At 45.9% G+C, this 23,883-nt stretch overlaps 1 protein-coding gene across 4 annotated transcripts in view; it reads right to left on the minus strand.

The window, feature by feature from the left end:
* Positions 1–23,883, minus strand: part of Dpf3 (double PHD fingers 3) — a 274,033-nt gene that overhangs the window by 201,103 nt on the left and 49,047 nt on the right. The window lies entirely within an intron of this gene.

Genomic DNA, 23,883 nt, shown 5'->3' on the forward strand with positions numbered 1-23,883 from the left:
GGGTAGAAGCCTAGATCAGAATCTTACCCCAGCCCACTGACAGCGCAAGCGTGTGTCATCTTAGAGAACAGACCCCAGGCCACCTCCTAGCTACAGCAGAGCCTCTCATCTGCAAGAGGGAAAACCCGGGACCCTGCCCTGCCTACCTCACTGCCTACAAACGAAAAGGCAAGAAAAGGGGGAAAAAAAAGGAAAAAAGGGCTGGAGATGTGGTTCAGTGGTTCAGAACACTCAGTGTAGCAGCACACACCTTAATCCCAGCATCCAGGAAGCAGAAGTGGACAGATCTCTGAGTTCGAGGCCAGCCATAGCGAGTTTCAGGACATCCAGAGCTAAGTAGAGACTTAAAACAGCAAATAGCATTTGTTTTTCTTCTGGAGGACCCAAGCTCAGATCCCAGTACCCACATCAGCAGCTCGCAGCCACCTGTAACCCCAGGCCCAAGCTGCTCTGATGTCCTCTTTGACTCCATGAGATCCTACATGTATGTGACATGCGCATAAATAAAAGCAATAAAAGCAAATTTCATAAGAGAAAGAAAAGCACGTACAAGCACTTTGCAGACTTTAAGGTGCTTTTAACCAAAAAGGGGAGATGCTTCTGATTATCTTCTCAAGCAACGTCACTAATAGTCTCCAGAAGTGAATAGTCTCTCACTCTACCCATCATCGCTGAAGTTTCTCCTCCTGCCATCTTTAGCTCTAGTTAAAGCGGAGATAGCCTCCGCGACATCCTAACATGAATCGCAAGGTCAAATCATTAATGCCTGCCCCCAGCTTTACCTATTCTGAAATCAGGCCATTGCCCACACCACCCCTCCCCCAATCCCATCCTCAATCCTTCAGCAAGCAATCAGCCCCTCTTCAAGGCGACAGAGTGCTAGCTACCCGTCAGCCCTCATCCATTTGGTGTCTCTCCAATCAGACCAGCTGTGATGCTAACGTGTGATGCTATGGGACATCCCAGCCCCCTCTCAAGCCTCAAGACACCCGCTGGATAGAGGCAGGGATCCTCTGAGCTGTGCAGTCAAACTCTTCAGCTCCTCCACATGACAGCTCCACCCACACAGGCTAAGTGCCCCTCATTTCTTTTTTAGGGGATGTGGGTGCCCATGCTCCTGTGTGTGCATGAGTGCCGATATGTAGATGTGGAGGCTATAAGTCAACCTCCAGAGTCCTTCCTTGGAAAATGCCCAACTTGCTTCCTGAGACTAGTTCTCTCACTGAGACCTGGGGCCCACCATTTAAGCTAGACTGACTAGCCAATGAGTCCCCAGGATCCCCCAGTCTTCCGCTTCCAAGGAGCTTGGATTATAGCACATGGCACCTTTGTGCTGGGCGTTGAACACAGGTCCTCTTGCTTGAGCATGTCACTAACTGAGCTACCTACCCAGCACCAACCCCTTCCCACACCCTGTGCACTGACCACACTAGCTCTTCTCTTTCCTCTTTTTTGGTTATATCTAGTGTCAAAAGCAACTATTACATAAGCCTAAGCAGATGCTAGGTGAACCAAGAAATCACGATGCTTTTCTTAATATTTATATATATATAAATATATATTTATATATATATATAAATACACATACACATACACACACACACACTGTATCTGTCTTCAGACACACCAGAAGAGGGCATCAGATCTCATTACAGATGGTTGTGAGCCACCATGTGGTTGCTGGGATTTGAACTCAGAACCTCTGGAAGAGCAATCAGTACTCTTAACCACTGAGCCATCTCTCCAGCCCACAATGCTCCTTTCTTACATCAATTTTTAAAAGTCTAGCAGATAGAGGTGAGGATGTAGCTTGGTAGCAGGTGCTTACCCTAGCTCTAGGTTCCATACCCAACCCCCGGGGGTAAAAATTCAATGGATGTACAAATAAATATCTACCTGATTGCTGACAGGGGTTCTAATTTCTAAGCCACAAGAGTGTTAATAATGTGTTCTAATTTCTAAGCCACAGAAGTTAATAATGATGATTAATAGCTAATATATATCTATTTTACTTATTTTTTATGAACATTGTTGGTTGATTGGTTGGGGATGGTGGTATATGCATTCCAGGGACTCATGCAGGTAGAGGTCAGAGGACAACTTTCAGGAGTCAGTTCTCTCCTTCCACTGTGGAACCTGGGATCAAACCCAGGTCCTCAGAGTTGGCAGCAGGCTTAATATTCAATGAGCCAACTTGCTGGGCCTTAGGGCTGGCAAGACAGCGCAGTGAGTAAAGGCCCTTTCCCCAAAGCCTCAAGTGAGTTCCATCCTCCTACTCAGTGGAAGAAGACACACACTGTCTTCCGACAACACCCACGCTGTGTAGAAACACACACGACACCAATAGATAGAGTTGTGATAACAAGTAGAACTGGCCTGTACTTCATGCCACCCAGCTTAGTCAAAATGGAGTCTAGCATCCCAGCAAAGATTCTCAGGCTTCCAGAAGAAAGCATTGTGGGAAATCTTCAGGATGTCCGTGTAGTCAAGAGTCTCGGGATACACACACACACACACATGCAAAAAAAACTATAAATGAAAAAAGTCTGATTTGGAATTCATCAAAATTCTAGAATGCTTTTTCAAAGACATAGTTACAGATAGGGGCGTGGTTACACGATGGTGCAAATATGATTAATTATAATGCATTATGTAAATAACAAGATTAAAATATCTTTATTCTGTTTTTCATTTATAGGGAGCTTAGGACGGAACCCAGGGCAAGTGCTCTACCTCTGAGATGCCCTCCAATGTTACCTTTTACGATAACTTTTAAAGACACTTTAACACTGTAAAGAAGATATTTTTAAAATCAGGCCAACTAAAAGAAAGTAGTCTCTGTGTATGTATTATACACATACGCCTTAAACTTATGAGTAAGGAAAATAACATTATACACATACACGTAGGAAGTTCATATATATATATATATGTATGTATATGTATATGTGTATATATATATATTACATATATGTAGTATAGGCATGAACACATATATAGACTTAGGACCTATATATCCATAATATATAAAGAACTATGAGAGGCTGGCAAGATGGCTCAGTGGTTAAGAGCATTGACTGCTCTTCCAGAGGTCCTGAGTTCAACTCCCAGCAACCACATGGTGTCTTACCACCATCTGCAATAGGATCCGATGCCCTCTTCTGGTGTGTCTGAAGAGAGCTAGAGTATACTCATATAAATAAATAAACCTTTTAAAAAATAAGGTAAAATAAAGAACTGTGAGCCAAGTGTGACAGCTCGCGCCTTTAATCCCAGCACTCAGGAGGCAGAAGTAGAGTGGATCTCTGAGTTTGAGGTCAGTCTGATCTACAGAGCAAGTTCCAGGACAGCCAGGGCTACATAGAGAGACCTTGTTTCATGGAGGGTGGGAGGGGGATGAGAATTGTGGCAACTCAACCAGGTAAATGGGCCAATAAAAAGAATGGGCAAACATTTTAACAGACCTTCACAGAAGAAGACAGCATCGAATAAGCAAACGGATATGGTTAGCATCAGTGTGCCCATGCACGGCCGGGGCCATGCAAAATGCTGCAACCAGCCTGGGAAACGCTACAATAGTTGGAGGAAAACTAGCAGCAGGAGAGATGTTCAAAGTGCTCACTGCCTTTCTACAGAACAAGAGGAAGGCTAGATGGTTCACAACTGCTTGTCATTCCAGCCTCAGGGGATCTCCTGCTCTCTGTCTCTGCTGGCCTCTGTGGACACCCATGACTCCCACAGACCAAAAACATACACACAAATGAAAATAAATATTTCAAATAAAGAAACATGTACTAGTCACATGCCTGGGAAGTTCTGCTCCTAAGTATTCACTCCCACAGGAAGAGGGCAAGCATTCATTCTGATGAAAAAGGCTCGCGCATAGATGCTGTCCCAACTTAAACCGTACTATTCCAAAGCTGGAAACAGACCACCTATCTGTTGGCTGCAGAACTTGTAAAAATTGTGGTGAGTGGATTAAAAAGTGCCAGTGTGTTACACTCTGAGATGTTCCCAGCAATAAAAGTTACCAATATACAACAAGGAATGCAAAAGTCTTAGAGAAGAGGAGGCTAGGTGAAACGAACTAGATTCAGAAGGATGCACGTTATATGAGTCTGCTTATGTGTAATTTTAGATCCAGAAAAGCCCATCTATGGTGACATAAAGAAATCAATGGTTGCCTGAGGATAGAGGTAGAGCGGACTGCAAAGAGGCACAAGATAACTTTTTACGATTCTAAAATATCCTATAATGGTTACAGATGGAACGTAAATACATCTTTCAAACTCCTAGAGGATGTAGGTTAAAGTACATTCTACTGGATGTAAACTGTAACGGTATAATATTGGTTCGAAACCATTTTGTGCGGCTAGGCACAACAATGCACGTATGGCATCCCAGAACTTGGCTAATCTTGCCTATGCCGTGGTAAAGACTAGCCTAGACTCCCTGAGTCCTTTTCTAAGAAAAGAAAAAGAAAAAGAAAGTCCTCACTTTGGCAACACATAAACTAAAATTGGAGCAATACAGAGATTAGAATGGCCTTGAACAAGGTAAAAATGCTTGTCATGTGTATGACAGATGTCTATATCCTCAATATATAAAGATCTTCAGAAGTTGCTATGAAGAGCACTAAGACTTTGGTAAATAAATAAGTAGACAATGCAGAACTCAATAACCAAACCACAAGACCCATATAAAGATAAACAAGAGAGATAGGACCAGTGAGATGCTCAGCAGGTAAAGGCATTCTCCACCAAGCCCGACAACCGAGTTTAAGCTTTAGAGCCCACACCGTTCGAGCCAAACAGACCCCTGCACGTTGCCCTCGACTCTAATGCATGTGTGTGCACATTCATACACACAGAGGAATGAATAAAAGAATAAAAACTTTTCAGAGACTGGGCCCTGTGCCTTGCCTGGGCAGCACAGTAGAGCTAACCCTGGTGGTAAAGGGGGTTGGCTGACCCTGCCTCTCATCTCCCCTGAGGTAGCATGGGCACAGGAGACATGTCCACTACCACCCCTTGCCCCAAGCCTCCTGCAGCAGGCAGGAGAGCTGGTCACGAGAGTGGAGAGCTGCCCCTCGCCACTCTGGAGAAAGGGCTTTGCTCCTCACCTGGGCTGTACAGTAGAGCTAGCGCTGGTAACTAAGGCATGTGTCAGCCCCCAAGGATGTTAGAGCAGGGGAGCTGACCCTGCCCCTCTCCAGCTGCAGCACTGAGTGACCAAGCTGGGGCAGCGCTGGAGAGCTCCACCCTGGTGGTGCATCCCCAGGAGAGCAACAGGTTACCAACTCGGCTACCTCCCAGGCCCAGAACCAGGGCTGTAAGCTGGCCCATCCCAACATCTACCTGATCTACCCTCTGCGGAGTATGAAAGGGCTAGCCTTGTGACCCAAAGCTGCAGGATCTCCTTGACACAGGGTATCCAAGAGGAGTCCCATTGGGGATCCAGTACTGATAGTGTAGCAGAAGCCAGCGTCCTCAGAACAGACCAATGACTCATTGCCATGAACATTTGCAAGTAAAGATGTGTAGACAAAACAGTATATGATACGCTGCAGCTACCATGACAATGTTTCGGGTTTCTTCTTTTTTAATTTAATTTTATTTTATTTGTGGGGGAGGATGAAAGGGTAGAAAGTGGATATAAAGGGATGAGGAAATTTGTGGGAATGGGTGTGTGATGTGAAATTCACAAAGATTCAATAAAAAGTTTTAAAAAAACTTTAAGGAATCAAGGATAGTAGCTAACTAAAAAAAAAAAAAATGAAGACAGTAAATCACTGTTTCACATACCATATCAGCACACCTTTGTTTCCGTTTTGGTGAAAACGTTAGTGGCAGGCACAGACATGGACACTCAGGTGTGGTGTGAGAATGTAAATTTTATATTCTAGGCAGACTACGAGTCAGCAGTAAGGTCCAGAGCCTTCACACCTGTGGTAGTTTAAGTGAGAAATGTCCCTCAAATAGACGAACACATGGTCTCCAGTTGGTGGCACTGTTCGGGAAGGTTCGAGAGGTGTGGCCTTGCTGGAGGAAGTCCGTCACTGGAGATGAGCTTTACGAGTATTGGCCTCACCTTATTGCCAGCTCTCTCTGCTCTGTGCTTGCTGGTAACCTATGATCCCTCAGCTTCCTGCTTCTGTGGCCAAGCTGGCTACTTGCTGCCATGCCTCCCTGTGGTGATGGACTCATGGCTCTGGAGCCATAAGCCCAAATACAAACTCTCTCTTCTACAAATTCTCTTTGTCATTGCACTTTATCACATTAATAGAAAATTAATAATACAACAATTTTCAGAATAGTTAAGCCGATTCAAGGAAGCTATGCTAAGGAATTATTTTTTTAAAAAAATGAATCCATCAAAAGAGGATATTTAGGGACAAGGAGGAAGTCTAGGTGAATGTTTCCCATCCAAGCATGAAGAAAAACTTCATTCCTTTCTCCAGCCAAAGCCAGGAATGGTCGGGAACTCTTGTAATCCCAGAGCTGGGGAGTGGAAGTGAGCAGATCCCCAGGGCTCACTGGCCAGCTACTCTAGCCAACTCAGTCAGCTCCGGTTTCACTGAGAGACTCTCTCTCAAAGTAGAGAAAGATAGAAGACACCTAATGTCGACTTCTGGTCTCCGTGTGCAGAGACGTGCAGCAGAAATGTACATGACTCAAGTTTCGTTACTGACTCATTTATACCAACGAGAAACTATTTAGAGGGCTGGAGAGATGGCTAAGCATTTAAGAGTTCTGCCTACTCTTTGAAAGGATCCAGGTTCAGTTCCCAGCACCCACATAGAGACTCACGACCTCCTACCTGTCCCAGAAGATCAGGTACCCTCTTTGGGCCTCCATGGTCACCAGAAACCCATGTGGTATACAGACATACATGAAGACAAAATATTCACTTAAATTTTTTTCAATTAAAATACAAATAAGTGATCTAAAATAAACCATCAGGAAAACAGTCAGAGATCAATATTTGTCCAAGGACATAACAAAGAATAACATGACAGTTATCTTTCAATTCACTCAGCTCATATTACATACAAAGTTCAGATATAAGTGAGAAGTCCAGGTGACTTTACATGTATGAGTTAAACAAGGACACACATGGCTTAATATGTATGGGGAAAGCCTATTCATTGTTTTCCAGAGGTAAGAATTGAAAATCATCTAAATGCCTATCAAGATATGTGAGATTAAATAAATTGCATAAGCACACTTGAAATAACTTATTTAAAGTAACTTATTTACAGGTTGGGATTATATCTCACAGAGCCCTTCTCTACCCAGCATATTCAAAGCCTTGGATTCGAACCACTGGTACTGCAAATAAAGAGGCGTGGGGCTGTGGGTATAACTATCAACTAAAAAGAAAACAAGGTGCACTGTGGGAAGGGGAGAGAGGAAGGGAGGCACTATGGGAGTGCCAGTAGCCTCCAAGTATACTGTGTGCCTCGGTGAAAATGGCTTTATATCATGCGTCATAATAAAACTAAAATATGAAAGATATAGTCCAGGACACTTGGAAAAGTAACTTTTGAGTGGAGAAAAAAATAAACTAAGTAAAAATTTATAACCTTAGGACACTACCAGAAAAAAAGAAAATGAAAACGAAGTCACACAACTCTGGACACAGAGACAAGGGGAAGAGGGAGCTGGGGGGGGGGGTGCCATAAAGAAATCTGATATTTGAAATACTTATAAACGTCTGTTGTGTTGCTTTTTGTTTTTATGTGTTCAAATGAGGTGCCCTATGTGGCTGGATACAGGTATTCCCAGGAGCCACAGGCTATTAAAGAAATATTCCAGCACCAGGGGTGGGATGCTTCCCTATCAAGTCAGTCAGGGAGGTCCCAGAGGCCCAAAACAATACAGGAAGTTGTCACTGCTTTTAGCTCCATGCCAGAACTAGTAGGAAAGACCCTATTACCTAATTACCTATTACCGAAGACACCACAGGCCTTGATTACAGGACACGAGGATTTCAGGTTGGACCTGTGTTGGAAGCTTCCTCCTTTCTGGCTAGCCCTCGGAGGTATGCAGACTCCTGGGAGAGAATCCCCAAGAAGAAGAATCTTATTCAGCTATGGTCTCTCTGTGCAATAACACTGACTGACCAAGCATGACGAATCAATGTACATCAGTGGCAAGCCTGTTATGGGGTTGAACAACTGCTTCCTGCCTGGTTAGATTTGATACCTAATTTGCAGGACAAAATTCATATCTGAGATCACCAATCCAGTCAAAAGCCTGAGGCTGGGGAGATCACAGGCTACTTTTTTTGTTTTGGCTAAACTGACATGATGTGCCCATCAAATCACCCTCTAAATAACCGTTTAGTCCATAAAGAAGTGCTGCTGCCCATGTTGGCCAGAGAAGCTCGTTTTTTTGGTAATGGTACTGAGAACAAGTACCTGGCGAGTGACGAGTCATAAATGGTCTATCACTTCCTCCACACTCAGGGAGCGTTGCAGAGGAAGGGGCAGAAAGAATTTAAGAGGAAGAGGAAGGGAGTTAATGCTAAGTATAACTCAGCCTTTTGTCTGCAGAATAGAAACTCTTCTATCAATACCCTGCTATCTTCAAAAACAAGCTGTGACCTTTACAGCTGTTCTGAAGGGAAAGCCTTTGGAGGCTGGGGGGCAGATCATAGCTATAAACCCAACCCAGAGAAAAGGGGAAATAAGACAAGGATGGGGCTGCCACCTGCCTGTCCACACCTCCAGTACAAGCTCCAGATCCCCAACATGGCCTCTCAGCTTCCCAGAATCCTTTGCTCTCATGAGGCTAGAAGCTTCACTCCAGAGGCCTCCCCGTTCCTCATAAAATTCAAGTTAGCTAGGAAAAGAGAAATCGGGGAAGGTTTTTAACTCACAAGTCTGCAGCCGGGATTTCAAAGTGACACCTAAGCCAGGATGGTAGGCATAAGCCCGAAATCTCAGGATTTGGAACTGAGCCCCAGAGTGGCAGCAGGAGGATTGCCAAGCTCAAACGACATAAAGAGTTCAAGGCCAACCTGAGTTAGGTATTGTGAAACCCTGTCTCCAAACAACCAAAAGAGAAAGTACAACTACTATCATTCTATCTCTGCTCACCTCGAATCACCCGCATCACTGACACAGCCCCCTACAAACCTGAAAATCAGGGTCTCCTGTCTTCCGAGATTAGAGATGTAAGGCCAGAAAGACTATTTCCCAATGCCAGAAGAAAACTCTAAAGGACAGGAAAGTGGGAGAAAAGGGAGGCCTCGTTCCAGCATGCAAGGACGTGAGTCTCTGTCGCTATCTCAGCTCTTACCATTCCCAGCTGGCCTGGCCAACATCCAAAGAGACTCCAGGCTGGGGAGCCCACGAATGTGAGCCTGAGATAAGCCGGGCAGCCAGGGGGACACTTGCCCAGGGTTATGTATGGGCTGTTGTGGGCTGACACGAACTAGGGGAATCTTAGGTTCCCCGGGCATTTTCTGCATTTCCTGCTCCCAGGATTAAGAATCCTCTCTTGCTTCCTCCCTCCCCCTGGACTGTCACTCTGCGGTTGCCTTGTGAACACGGGAAAAGTGAGGCATGTGCGTTTGGTTTGGGGTTTGGTTTTTAACGTAAGTGATAAAATCCCGTGGACCTTGTGTACTAGTATATAGTAAAACAGAGTAAGAAGCACCCTTTATCTATGAAACAGCCACCTAGTGGCCCATATTTCAAAAGCTAGAAAAGGGCCAACGTCTAGGCCAGGCCCCCAGCTGGAAACAGCCTTTAGGAGCCCAGAAAATGCTCTGCTTCCTTCCAGCAAGGGGGGAACTGAGCCCTAAGGGGAGCCGCAATGTGCTGCACCTGGTCAGAAAGAAGAGGTAATTCCTGCACATCAAAGAAGGCTTTAGGGGAGATGGCGAAATGCCTTATGGGAGCCCAGGTATCCCACAGCCGATGCTAATCTCCTCTGACCAACTCCAGGCATCCCTCAGTTTGTCCTGTGAACCCTCCGAGGACAGTAAACTCCAGCACAAGTGGCACTCAGGAGGCCTGAAAGAAAGGAATGTCTTCCCCGTCAGCCTTGCCTGAGGCTCGACGCCTGGAAAAATTCCTGGGATGACTTGGTGTTGTCTGGGATGGCTCTGGAGCCATCCTGGCTGGAAGAAAAGTGTGGTTTTGAACAAAGGCTGCCAGGACCAGTCTTGGCGACTTAGGGACACTCTCAGGGCTCAGTATGTCTGCCTTCGCCACCTGCTAGCTTAGCCTGGATCTCCCTGTTTGGGGAAAACCCCTAAGATTCGTGCCCTCCGTGAAGCAGTCCTGGTGACCTCATTCTGAACTGACGCCATGCTCCTGATGCTCCCCCATGGCGTTCTCATGCACGCATGTCCTCCTGCCTCTCCATGTCATTAGCGTCATTCCCCTGGAGACAGAAACTCTCTCGGTGACCGAGAACCAGGTCACACAGGCTTTGCTTTTTTCCTTTTCAGTTTTTTGTTGGAGGGTGGGGTGCTCATGTATTGGCACTCATCCTTGCTTATGAGTGGGGGGCACACATATGTGTATGTGCTCACACATACGGAAGCCCGAGGTTAATGTCAGGGTGATGATCCTCAATAGCTTTTCTCTCTTATTCATTGAGGCAGATTCGATCAAATCCAAAGCTCGCGGCCATCAGCAGTCTCTGTAGCTAGCTTGCTCTTAGGATCCCATCTCCACCTTCGGAGGCTGGAATTGTACATAGATCCAAAAGAAAGCACTTTAACCCCAGGCCCCATACATGATTTTTTTTGACCAATCCCCTCCCAGTTATCAGCCTTTCCTCAAATAAAACACCTGTTGAACCGAACACACAGATCCGGGAGCAGCAGCCTGGTGTCGGCAGGCTCTCGGGAGGCCTACTTCCATTCAGTCCTGAGCTTGGGAGTACCTGATATCAGCCAAGCCCAGGCAGTCTCCCTCACACCGCTGTAGCTGACTGGTTAAAGTGAACAGCATCTCTCCAGCACCTCTCTTCCCTGCTGAGAAACAGAAAACCTTATAGGCTCTCTAGGCAAGAAGCAGACCCTACAGAGTAGACAGCCTCCATCCCCTGGAGAGCCACACCCTCAAGGGGGCATGTGGGGGACACGGCTGAAGACGTGGTCCAGTGGCTAAGATCACTGCTGCTCTTCTGGGGGATACGAGTTCAGTTCCCAGCAACTACATGGGGTGACTCACAAGCGCCTGCAACTCCCAGCTCCACGGAATCCAGTGCCTCTGGTACCTACACATGGCAGACATCACACACACACACACACACACACAGAAATAAATCTTAAAAAATAAAAGACGCATGGAAGAGTCAGATAGGTTGGAATGTATAACGGTTTCCAGGCCCAACCCACCCAGTAGAAACTATGCACTGTACCCAAGGGACACTAAGGAGCTGATAACTCGTGTGTGGTGTGTGTGTGTGTGTGTGTGTGTGTGTGTGTGTGTGTGTGTGTGTGTGTGTGTTCTCAGAAGTCATCTCTTATAGGTAGAAGACTTGGTCATGGCAGTGGGAGGATTAGCTGGAGGTCGTGAGAAATGTCTGCTCTGTCTGGAGATCAATAAGTGCAAATTACTTGAGAATCTGGGGTGTCCGGGAACAGCTCCGCTATGAAAGACAAATACAGATGGTGGTGTGAGTGAGAGGGACGGGGCAGGCTAGGGACAGCCATTTATCTCAGAGGTCTCTTCCCACACCAGAATTGTAGGTTTCTAATCTGAACCTCCCCTGCCAACAACTTGAAAAAGTTGCCGGAGCTCAGGGACATTTGGAGAGAAAGTTGAATCGCACTGTCAGATAATAAACCAAGAAGAAATTCTGAAGTCAAAACAAGGGATAAATTTTCCTTATCTCTCTAAGACATGCATCAAAGCGGCTCAGAGCTGTCTGCCCAGCCTGGGAAGATGATAATGGTTTTTAATGGCCTGTAAACAACAGCACCGGCCTGTGTAATAAAATTTAACCAATTAATCCTTTAGGCTTCCTCCCTGCCTTCTGCTGGCCCACACACTTTATGAAGGCAGTGGGGTAGCCCTCCATGGGGGGAGGGGGGAGGGAGAGAGGATGGGGTCTAAACAACAAGGGAGTTAGTTCAAAGACTCAAAGTCTCTGAGTCAGTATCCAGAGAATGTGGGGTGACTGTGAAGCTGTCCAGAGAAAAGGTCCAGGAAAACATGGCGCCCCAAGGAACCAGAGGCAAATGTCACTCTTACTCAATGAGCTCATTCATTCAGTGAGCACACGTGCAAGACACCTGCAAAGGCAAACGCAGACCAGGAAAGCACCTGTCCTCCATGGAACAGCCTGGGGGTGCACTGGGAGTAAGACTCCATTCTTACTGGGAGCTGCCATGTGGATCAGTGGTGGAGCATGTGCTTAGCGTATGTGAGAAGACACATTCTACAGCCACAAGAGACAGACAGACAGACAGACAGACAGACAGACAGGGGGATACACATCAGACTGTGTCAGACTGTAGCACCTTTGCCTCATTCCATCGGCTGAGTTTAAGGAACATGCCAGGCATGGAAACATGCTGGTAGTCTCGGAGCTGGGGAAGCATTAACAGCCAGGGCCTGGGCTACCCGGGATTCCTAGAGTTGTCCAGGTGCCGTAGGCCAAATGAGAGCCTATCTCACAAAACGAGACAAGGTAACTGCTTCTGAGGTAGAACACCACCACGCACATGCACATAAAGCATGCACACACACACACACACACACACACACACACACCAAGGAAGCATAGTCACACTACTGCTCGTAAACGTTGGGTACAGATAACGTTTACAAAGGGCTAGAGTCCCGTTATCTTTGCTTCCTCTTTCTCAAGTGTACTCTGTACCATTTGGGATGACTGGGGCCGAGAGAAATCAGAAAACAAAGGAATCAGAGGAAGGGGCCAGAAGATGGAACGCAGCAGATAGGAAAGCCAAGCCCCTCTGTCCCACTACAGCTCTCTCTACCTGCACCCCTAGTTCTGCAAAACAAATGGCCCTGTAATTACTGGGACCTCTGCTGGGTCCACCACTCCCACAGGTCATGTTGCCTCCTGCACCTTTGAGGCATAGTTTTCTTCTTTGGTTTTCTTCTGTTTCCGTCCTTTTTGATTGTCCAAAATCATACAAAACAACACTGCACTGAGATAATCTTGAGTCACGTGTTTTACTTTCCGTGGTTTTGAAGTATGTGCACACATGTGTGTCTGTGTGAGGAGGTGCACATGAGCGCAGGCGACCATGGACTCCAGAAGCAGTTGTTGGATCCTCTGGAGCTGGAGTTACAGCCAATCGCTCGGGAGCTTTTAATGTGGCTGCTGGGAACTACACTCCAGTCTTCTGCAAGAGCAGCGCACGCTGAACCATCTCTCTGGCCCCGTGTGTTTTATTTTTTGAAGTAGGGTCTCATATAAGCCAGGCTGGTCCCTGGTCTTAGACTTATGATTTCTGCTTCTGCTTCCAGAGTGCTGGGATTATAAGCATGTCCTTCATGAAGAAATGGTGGTGGTGGTGGTGGTGGTGGTGGTGGTGGTGGTGGTGGTGGTGGTGGTGGTGGTGGTGGTGATGGAGTGTGTGTGTGTGTGTGTGTGTGTGTGTGTGTGTGTGTGCGCGCGCGCGCGTGTGTGTGTGTGTGTTCAGTATACAACTATTCAGAGTCAAATCTCAGCCAAGTACAGTGGCGCACACCTTTTGTCGCAGTACTCAAGAGGCAGAGGCAAGTGGATCTCCATGAGTTCGAGGCAAGCTTGGTTTACCTAGCAAGTTCCAGGACAGCCAAAGCTACATAAGAGAGATCTTGTCTCCAAATTTAAAAAAATAAAAAAAAAAAAAATTGAACTCAGGTCATTAGGCTTGACAGCAGGAGTCTCTGCCCACTGAACTACAGTGTCAGCCCCACCCTAAGGTTTTCTATAGTATTGGGGATGAAAGCCAGGGCTTAGGAGTTCCAGGTAGGCATTCTCCACTTAGCTACTCCAGCTCGAAATCTCTTTCTCCATTTGTTTTCTATTCAACAAACCACAACTGGTCATCCGCCACTCGCTAAGCACCCAGCTGAGTATGGAGTCTCCAAGGCAGAACCAGTAAGTGTAGGCTCTGCCTCTCCACAAGGCTCCCAGACCACCTGCAAATAAAAGAGAAAAGGGGACTCTGTCTCCAGAGCCTGGGGCAACTCCTAGAGATAATGCATAGAAGTATGCACAAGTATGAATTAATTAATTTGATTTTGCCAGGGGAAAAAAAAATGGAGACACCAGGTCAGCCCACAGTTCATGCTTTGAAAGGAGTGAGCCATCTATGTGTGCAGACCGTGGGTGAACGCCGCTGAAGCTGGGAAGTGACTGAGAGACAGGCTGCCCAGACCACAGAACTCGGTGCAGAACTAGGACTTCACTCACTGTGCGATGAGGAAACCTCAAAGCCTATAAGCAGAGGTCAGCTGAGCTCAGATCTGTATGTTAAGAAAAGCGTTCCTGCTGCTGGGTGGAAGCCTGCTCTGGAATGTGGAGAAACCCGGCCAACTTCACAACAATTTCCAAATCAACAGGACTGGGGCCCGCCAGAGGGAAGAGGGAAAGGAGGTATCAGAGACGGTGGCCACACTCCATCTTGACGACCCTCATCCAAGATAGAAACCAGTGAGAAAGTAAGAGGCAGAAACCATGTATGTCACACTCAGGATCATATAAGCTACTAGGTAAATGGAGCACTAGGAGTTCAAGACCAGCCTCAACTACATAAATTCAAGGCCAACCTGGTCTACTTGAAACTATCTTAAAAAAAAAAAATTTATGGAGAAGCAAGAGGAAATTGGGAAGGAAGGAGGAAGGGAAGAAAGGAGAAAGGAAGGAAGGAAGGAAGGAAGGAAGGAAGGAAGGAAGGAAGGAAGGAGAAAAGCAGAAAGCTCTGTTGGTAGTGTTTGCCCAGCATAATGAGAGCCTGTGTCATGCACTACATAAACCTAATCCAGTGGTACACACCTATAAAAAAAAAAACCATTACTGGGGAGGTGGAGTCAGGAGAACCAGAAATTCAAGGTCATCGTCAACTATATAGCAAGTTCACAAGTTAGCCTGGGCTACATTAGACTGTTCCCAAAAAAAAAAAGAAGAAGAAGAAGGAAGGAAGGGGAAAAAAAGGAACACAGAGAGAGACACAGAGAAACAAAGAAAAAGTAGAGAGAGGGAGAGGGAGGGAGGAAACAAGGAAGGGAAGAGACCCCTTGACCTGTAACCTTCCTTTGCCTGGATTTCCTGTCCCCTCCTTGACACTGGTTCAACCATTATGTCGTTGAAGATTGTCAAAATCCCGCCTTCGTCTCTCCTAAGCCTTGGCCAGTCCTAGGCAATGAGTAACCAGTAAGCGCTTGTTATTAACTCGGACTCCAGAGCCCTGGAGAACTCCTCACCTTAGTCACCACCCTCGTTGGCCATGTGAGGCGCTCCCTTTCTTCAATCCTCGATAGGCAGTTTTTTTGTTTTTTTATAGAATTTCTAGAACAAATAATTCCTAGATGTTTGGGTTGCACAATCCAAGAAAATTTTAACAACAGAAAAAAGCAGAGCGATCAAGGATAAAAGTCTTGCCAACTTTTTTTTTTTAACACCATTGTTCCTTCAACAAGAGGCGATCTGTGGCTGCAGCAAGCAGACGGTTGGACAGTTGCATCTATCGCTAAGTGAAATAAGCCAGCCGCAGAAAGACACACACCACGGATTCTTGCTCATCTGGGGCAGCTAAAGAATCACCCTTGAGTAGAACAATGGTCCCTGGAAGTTAAGACAAAGGATGAGGGGAAAGAACACACAAACTGAAGGCTAGAAACCATCGTACAGTTGGGTAAACAGGCTTTAATGTTCGACAGCATAAGGTCACCATTAAAATGCTTGCTGCAGTTCATGAACCTGCTAAGGTTTTTATTTTATATGTATAAGTGTTTGCCTGTGTGCATGTATGTGCGCCATGCGTGTGCCTGATGCCTGCAAAGGTCGGAAGATCTCCTAAAACCAGAGTTCCTGTGAGCTGTCACGTGGGTGCTGGGAATATAGCCTGGACCACTCTGCATGGTCAGCAAGTGCTCTTCCCAATGAGTCATCTCTCCAGCTCACGCTAAACTACACTTTTCTAAAGAACTAGAAGAGTTCAAGTGCCGGAGAGATTTTTAATCCAAAACCGGGGTTTCTACCCCACCTTTGACCATTCGGTTCCCGGATAAAAGACACACAATTTGTATTGTTTACCGTAAGGCTTAAACAGCACAAGGGCTGGCCGGATGTCTGCCCTCTATGCTATTAGAATCTACTTTCCTAGCGTTGGCCCCAAGTTATTACTATGTTTCATCTGGGCTGTGCACAGCTCCAACTGGCCAACCCTCAGGGCCATGTTTTTATGACTTGCCTAACCCATGGCAACTCTCCCTCCTCCTTCACCTTCTTCTCACTCCCTCATGGTTCTCCTAGTGACCCCCCAGCCCCAGGAACCCTAAACCCCATCTATGTCTCTTCTGCCCAGCTATTGGCTGTCGGCATCTTTATTTACCAATCAGAAATAACTTGGGGGTGGGGTCACATAGCATCACATGGGTCTGTTTATCAATGTGAAGAAATGATAAGTGTTCTTGAAGGGGGTAGAGAGGCTAATTACCAACATTTGATAACTATTCACTATATCCATATATTGAATTATCACACAGAACTTTATAAATATATAGAGTCATCAGGTCAACAAAAATGTCTGCTGATGAAATAACATTTTGGTCAACCTCAAAGCCCACCCCAAGCAACATATGCCCTCTCCTCAGCTGAGGACATCTCCTCAGCTTTCCACACAACTGGGGATGCTAAGCATGCAAATGTATGGGCCTATGGGGGCCATTCTCATTCAAACCGCCACATGCAGAGAGCAACTGAGGAAGACGTCTGATATCAACCTCTGCCATACATGCATGTAGGAGCCCACACACACTCGTATGAACGTGTACACACACATATCTCACGTAAGAATGCACACGTATATACACATGCACATACGCGCAGGAAAGGACATGTGATGCTATATTTCTCCCAGATCAGAAATATAATTTTAAGATTAATGATAATCCTAATTAAATCAACTCCCAGCCAGGGGAAGGAGGCAGCTGTTCTGTGTCCCGGAACAGAGTGAGTAGCATCTCTGGCCCCCGCATTCACCCACCAATGTCACCTCCTGGCTGTAACAACCAAAACACTACCTTAGGCATTCCCAAATATCCCTTCGAGGAAAGGTGCTCCAGCTGGGGCTCGCTCAGCTACACAACCCAAACCCCATCAGAAACCGTCATTAAGTGGGATCAGCCTACTACCTTTGGGGACAGACCCAGAGGCTGGGGACATAGGATTTGAACTCACACTCATCATTAGCTGACCTTGAACGGGGCCTGTCAGTCACCCTCCCCCGTCAGGTGGCTTACATCTTCTAGAAAGGATTAAATGATACAGACAGAAGAGGAGGCACAATTGTTCCATTTCTATGGCTTCTTCCCCACAGAGCCCAGTGCGGGGTACCTAGTAATAATAGCTTCCCTAATCCAAGACTTGTCAAAGCCAGACGTGGTGACACAGAGTTGTTATCAATCCTAGCAGTCCTGGAGGCTGAGACAGGAAGATCACCAGAGTCTGAGGCTAGCCTGAATTACACAGCGAGTTCAAGGCCAGCCAGAACTATACAGCAAAAGACTTGGATAAAAGGACCTCGCATATAATACAGCAGGCATCCCATAAACATTTATTGAATGAATAATGAATGTCCAATCACCCTGCTCTCACCGGTCCCTTTCCTCAAGCCTGACACACCTAAGTTCTCTTCTCCTTTACCAGAACATTCTCCAGTTCTACTTGTAGGAATTAAACCCGTAAAAAGAGTCTGACCAGTCTAGGTAGGGACCCTGTCAGAAGCTTCTTGCAAACAGTACCAATACCCAACTCCCTGAGGACAACTCTCACCCCATCTATGATGGCGAAGCCTTTCTGAAAGTCACTTTTTAAGGGAAGCAGTCACTTGTACCATCAACATCTCCTGGTTGCTGTTTTCCTGAGATGTGAAACCTGGAGGTCAGCCAGGGACAGCCTGTGGAGGTGGCAAAATCCTTGAACAAAGTAGCTATAAAAGGGCGTGGGGGGAAGCAAGACAAACGACAAATGGAAGAGGAAAACAAAAGTGACCTCAAAGAACCATGCGGTTGGGGGGAGGGGGGGTCAGTGAGCCCTCTGAGCTGTTACTGGAATGTGAAGAGGGTCAGAGTTCCAGCTGCATGGCTGTCCCCCTCCAACAGACAGGCTCCACCTCAGCTCTATAGGGGGGCGGGGGCGGGGGCGGGATGCATCTTGTTACTAACCAGATGTGGTCCTGGCTACAGCCCAGTCAGCAATAAATTTCCCAGGTTCGTCTCACAAGCACATTAAGTATCCTCTGACACTCTCCCAAAGGAGTGAGGTATTTTTTTGGCCATCATGGGGCCACAGGACGTTGAGTACAGGGAGAAGCCTTCAAGAGCAGGTGATTTAAGCCCTTACTATTTAAATGGAGACACTGAGGTTTTTGCCAAGTGTTCTGCAGTTGGGCAGTATTGAGCCAAGAAGTCAAGCCTTGGGGTTCTGTGTGAGGCTTGAAAACGTGCCCAGAACAGGAAGGGGTGCTGTATGCTAATCTCACACTTCCTGCAAAGGGGTGTGATCACACCCAAAGCTTCTCTGGAGGGGAGGATTAACCCCACTCCAAGGGGCCCTGTCCCCTACACAGTAGGAGAGGATGATCCTTCCCACAGTAGCTACTTCCCTCTGCATCCCAGGTCACCTGTCCTGTCTGTCTCATGCCACCTATCTTCTGCAGGCTGTGTGCTACAATGAGCAAAACATGAAAAGAACAACAAAGACTATTCTGGGAGTGGTGCGTGTGTCTGTGTGTGTGCGTGTGTCTGCATGCGTGTGCCTCTGTGTGTGTCTGCATGCATACATGTGTCTGCATGTTTACCTGTGTGTGCACTCACTCATGCATTCCTAAGCAGGAGAGAGGAGAGAGAAAATGTGACAAGGAGCTAGAAGATAGTAAGTCTGAGAGAGCAGGGGTGGGCAGCACTCATTACAATAGTCTCACAACTTCCCAAAAGTTTCTAAGTAAAAATAAGAGGTGGGGGAGGACTAAAACAACAATTTAAGGTAAATTAATTGAAAAAAGAAAAACTATATGGAAAATAGTTAGGATTCACTCCTTACATTATATTTATCTCTGTCTAGACCAATGGTTCTCAACCTTCCTCGTGCTGAGACCCTTTAACACAGTTCTTCATGTTGTGCTGACCTCCAACCATAAAATTGTTTCGATGAAACCTCATAACTGTAATTTTGCTACTGCTATGAATCATAATGTAAATATCTGACATGCAGGACATCTAATATGTGACTCCAGTGAAAGGGTTGTTTGACCCCCCAAAGGGGTAATGACCCACGGGTGAGAACTACTGACCTAGGAACTACCATACTCTGAAAAGGACACCCCAGAGGTCCTAAAGAAGTACGTGGTGTTGGTGTTTACAGAAGTCAGTAGCTGTGGCAACCTTGAGGTTCAAGTCTAATTTCAAGTATGTTTTACTCATCAGTTCCCAGACTACCCATACACTTCATAGGTCATATAATATCAATAAAATGCTAGTTTGACTTTGATTCCATTTGGAAAGTTTTTCACATAAGGAAATTGTTGAAACAAATCCATACCCAATCCACAGTCACCAGGTTCTCTCTCCAAAGTCGCCACAGTGGGTCTAAAAGCCAACCCTGAAAATCTATCCCCAGCCACATCCATGAAATTCATGCCAGCTCACAGCCGTTCATGTACAGCAGCTGAGGGACAAGCAACCATTCAAGAGGCCCCATGGAATTCCTGCAAGTTTCAGTAGGGACAAAGAGAAAACACTTAGAGAAATATGTTTTCAGAAGGAGATCGTAGCCACATTTGCAGTATGGTTATCAAAGAGGCTACAAGGTCGCCCTCAGGCAATGGAATCATGGCAGAGGTTGAAGATGACAGTGATCAGATCAAGCAGAGAATGGGTGGCTGAGTGGGAGAAGCTCAAAGTTAGAGAATCTAGTTAGAATGAAAAAGAGCCCGCCTGTGTTAGTCAGAGAATGAGGACAGAGCTGCAGACAAGAAAAAGCGCACTAGGTCAGGACTTGGTGGGTAGATATGACTCAAAGGAAGAATCCATGAAGACTTCAACTGGCTGATCGAGTAGATCAGTGGCTCTCAACCTGTGGGTCAAGACCCCTTTAGGGGGTCCAACAACACTTTCACAGGGTCACTTTCTAAGACCATCAGAAAACACATATTTATATTACAACTCAGAACAGTAGCAAAATTAGGTATAAAGTAACGGGAAAACTATTTTATGGTTGGGAGTCACCACAACATGAGGAATGGCACTACTGGGCATTAGGATGGTTGAGAAACACTGAGGTAGATGCTGATGGGACACACAAGAGGTGGTCAAGGCTTGGCAGTGGGATGTGCTAAGTCATGAACATGCTGAGGGTTCAGTTGTATGTATGTATGTATGTATGTATGTATGTATGTATGTATGTATACATAGAGAGTTCCAAAGAGGGTCGGATATGTACATGTAGGAATGACCCATATGCATATAGTGAACACACCATGAACACAGAGCAGGTTAGCTGGGAACCCAGGCAAAGTCGGGTGAGGAAGAGGAGGTTCCAGGTACATCTGAGCAATCAAAAAGGCAAAGTCTAAAGCCTGTTTTCAAGTGACTCTCCTTCCCCACATGTTGGTGACGCCATGTTGGAGTGTGGGTGGGTGTGAAGGACAATGATACATTTCAATAAACTCATTTCTCAATGACCAAAAAGACAAATAACCCAGCTCGAAAAGGGGCAAAAGATTTGAATGGACATTTATCTAAAGAAGACAGACAAAATGGCTAGTGGGTACATGGGGAGATACTCATCATCCCTGGTCATTAGGGAAATGCTAATCAAAACCGTAGTGAAGGGGCTGAAGAAACGGCTCAGCAGTTAAGAACACTGGCTGCTCTTCCAGAGGACACAGGTTCAAATCCCAGCACCCACATAACAGCTCAAAACTGTCTGAAACTCTAGTCCTACAAGATCTAATCCTCCGCTTCTGGCCTCCATGGACACTACACCAGGCATAGTACACAGACATACATGAAGGCAAAACATTCATATATGTTGTGGTTTGCCCTGGAGTTATCTGTATTTTGATGCTAATTCCACTGCCCCAAGGACAGGTGCCTAGTCACGTACTCAGGACTCAGGTGACTTCACCAGAACCTTCTCCCCATTGAATTTGTAAAATACAGGTGAGGGGCAGGTACAGGATAGAAGGAGGCCTGTCACTGGAGGAGAATGAAGGATGGGCGGGAGAGAAGTTTGAAGGAAGAGGAGGAGACTGGAATGGAAAGGAGGAAGAGACAGGAGAGAGAGGGAGAGAAGCCGTTGCAGGACAATATGGCAGATGACGTTAAGATCCCACGCTGTACCTTTACAGATTGTTACAAATGTTTTTAAGGGATGGATGTGTATGGGGTTTTGTATGTTTAGGTAGGCAATTGTATCTTATCAATTGGGTCAAAGGTTATTGTGTTGTGTGGTCTTTAATGTATAGATTTAAGTGTAAGGGACTGTGGGGCAGCTGGTCTGGGCCACCATGGAGTTGGGATGTGTGTTTCTGGCATGGAAACCTGCCTTGGGAACTAGATGGGTAGAGAGATTGCTGACGGCAGAGAGAGACCTTTGGCAGTGTGATATGTGACGGAGCAGAGCAGGTGAGAGGCTTTGCTGAGAATTAAGATACCCAGCAGATATCTTGGAGCACTGTGGTGCCGGATCTAGTGGGGGATAAAAGACAACCATACTTTTTTTATTTTTTATATTTTTACAATACATATACATAAAAGTAAGTAAATAAATACATATATGTATGTGTGCACATATACATATACATGTACATATACATATACATGTACATATACATATACTATACCATAGTGAGATACTACTTCATATGCACGAGGATGGGTACATTCAGAAGGGCAGACTGGGGCTGGACAGACAGCTCAGCCAGTAAGAGCTCTTGCTGTGCAAGTCTGAGGGCCTGAGTTCAGATCTCCAGCACCCACGAAAACAACCTGGGCGTAGTGAAGACACCATGCACTTCAGACGCAGGGCCCACAGACCCTGAGCTGGAACTGGCCTGAAAGCCCGCTCCCTGCAGACTTTCATGGTACCAGAGGGCACCACATAAGCTTTCAAAGGAGGTGGAAAACTAACATTCCTACCCACCTGCAATGCCTATAAGCCACATCCACACCCAGCATGGCACAATGATCATAAGGAGGCAGTGATGGTACACATACCTTGGCATACCAGCAGTTCTCTATCGGACCTAAGCCATGCTCGGCAAGAGGGAGACCCATGCCTGATGCTGGAAACCTATGACTTCTCAGTGCTCGAAGTCATGGTTACGGGAGGAACATCTATAACCACTAAGTTACTAAATGAACATAGTCCCCAACAATAATCAATAAACATTGTCCTTATGCCTACAGATATGATCTCCACCCCTCATCCAGGAAATGGAGACCAATAAAAAAAAATCACAACCAAATGTGGAGTTGCAGAGCCCATCTTTAAAACACTTCCCCACCTAAGGCTCAGGGAACATTCTGGAAGAAGAGACAGAAAGTTGTAAGGGTCTGAGGATCAGGGATTTTGGTGTGAGATTGTGTCACCTCGTAATGTCAGAAGCTACACCCATATAGTCTCACCAACGTGGCTGCCCAAACATGAGCTAAACAAGGAGGACACCAGTGCCACCGTGGGTGGGGGAAAGCCACGAGGCCTCAACCCTACACAAAGAACTCCAGGCACCAGAGGAAATCTGGGAGTGGGAGAAGTGCTGTTCCCCATAGAAGAGTGGACAGATTGCTTATCCTATACCAAATGGTCATCTCTGGAACATGCATGCAGTAACGTTATATAAACCAAGCAGGCTATATTTAAAAGTGTATGTTTGTATGTACATATCTGTATACAATATCAGTTCATGGGAAAAGAGGCCATGAATTTGAAGGAGAGCAGGGAAGAGTTTCTGGGAGGGTTCGGAGGGAGGAAGGAGGGGAGAAATGTAATTATAATCTCAAGAATAAAAAAGCTGGGTGTGGCCACAGCACCTGTAATGCCAGTCTGGAGGGGATAGAGAAGGGGATCAGCAGGCCTTGGTGGCTGCCAGTTTAGCTGAAAAAAAGATGGCAGGATCTGGATACAGTCAAAGTACAGAGAAAGACCCTAACCGAAGGGAATGGGGTAGAGAAGAAAGCAATAGAAAAAAGACAGAGTATCCTCCTCTGGCCTTTGCATGGGCGTAAGTATGCACACCTATACATACAACACAAGCTCGTGCGCACACACACATGTGCACACATATGTGAATATATATGTAGAGAGAACACACACATTTGAATATGTACATAAATAACACATGCACATACATATATGCATATATACTTCACATATATTTATACTTTATATACATATACTTTAAATATATGCTTCACATATATACATGTATATATATATGCATATATATACATATATACACACACACATATATGACTCACACACAAGGGCAGACAATCACAAGTGTCAGCAGAGTGTCAGTGTTAGGGGAACTAGACTTTCCTTGTAATGAGAGGTGGAACAGATACCAAAGGAAACAAGCAGCCCCTCAAAGAGTTATACACGGGGTTGTTACGTGACTCAGCGATTCTTCACCTAGATGTTAATCAGTAGAATTGACAGCATATCTTTT

Source organism: Rattus rattus, chromosome 7 (assembly GCF_011064425.1).
Source record: "Rattus rattus isolate New Zealand chromosome 7, Rrattus_CSIRO_v1, whole genome shotgun sequence".
Lineage (NCBI taxonomy): Eukaryota > Metazoa > Chordata > Mammalia > Rodentia > Muridae > Rattus > Rattus rattus.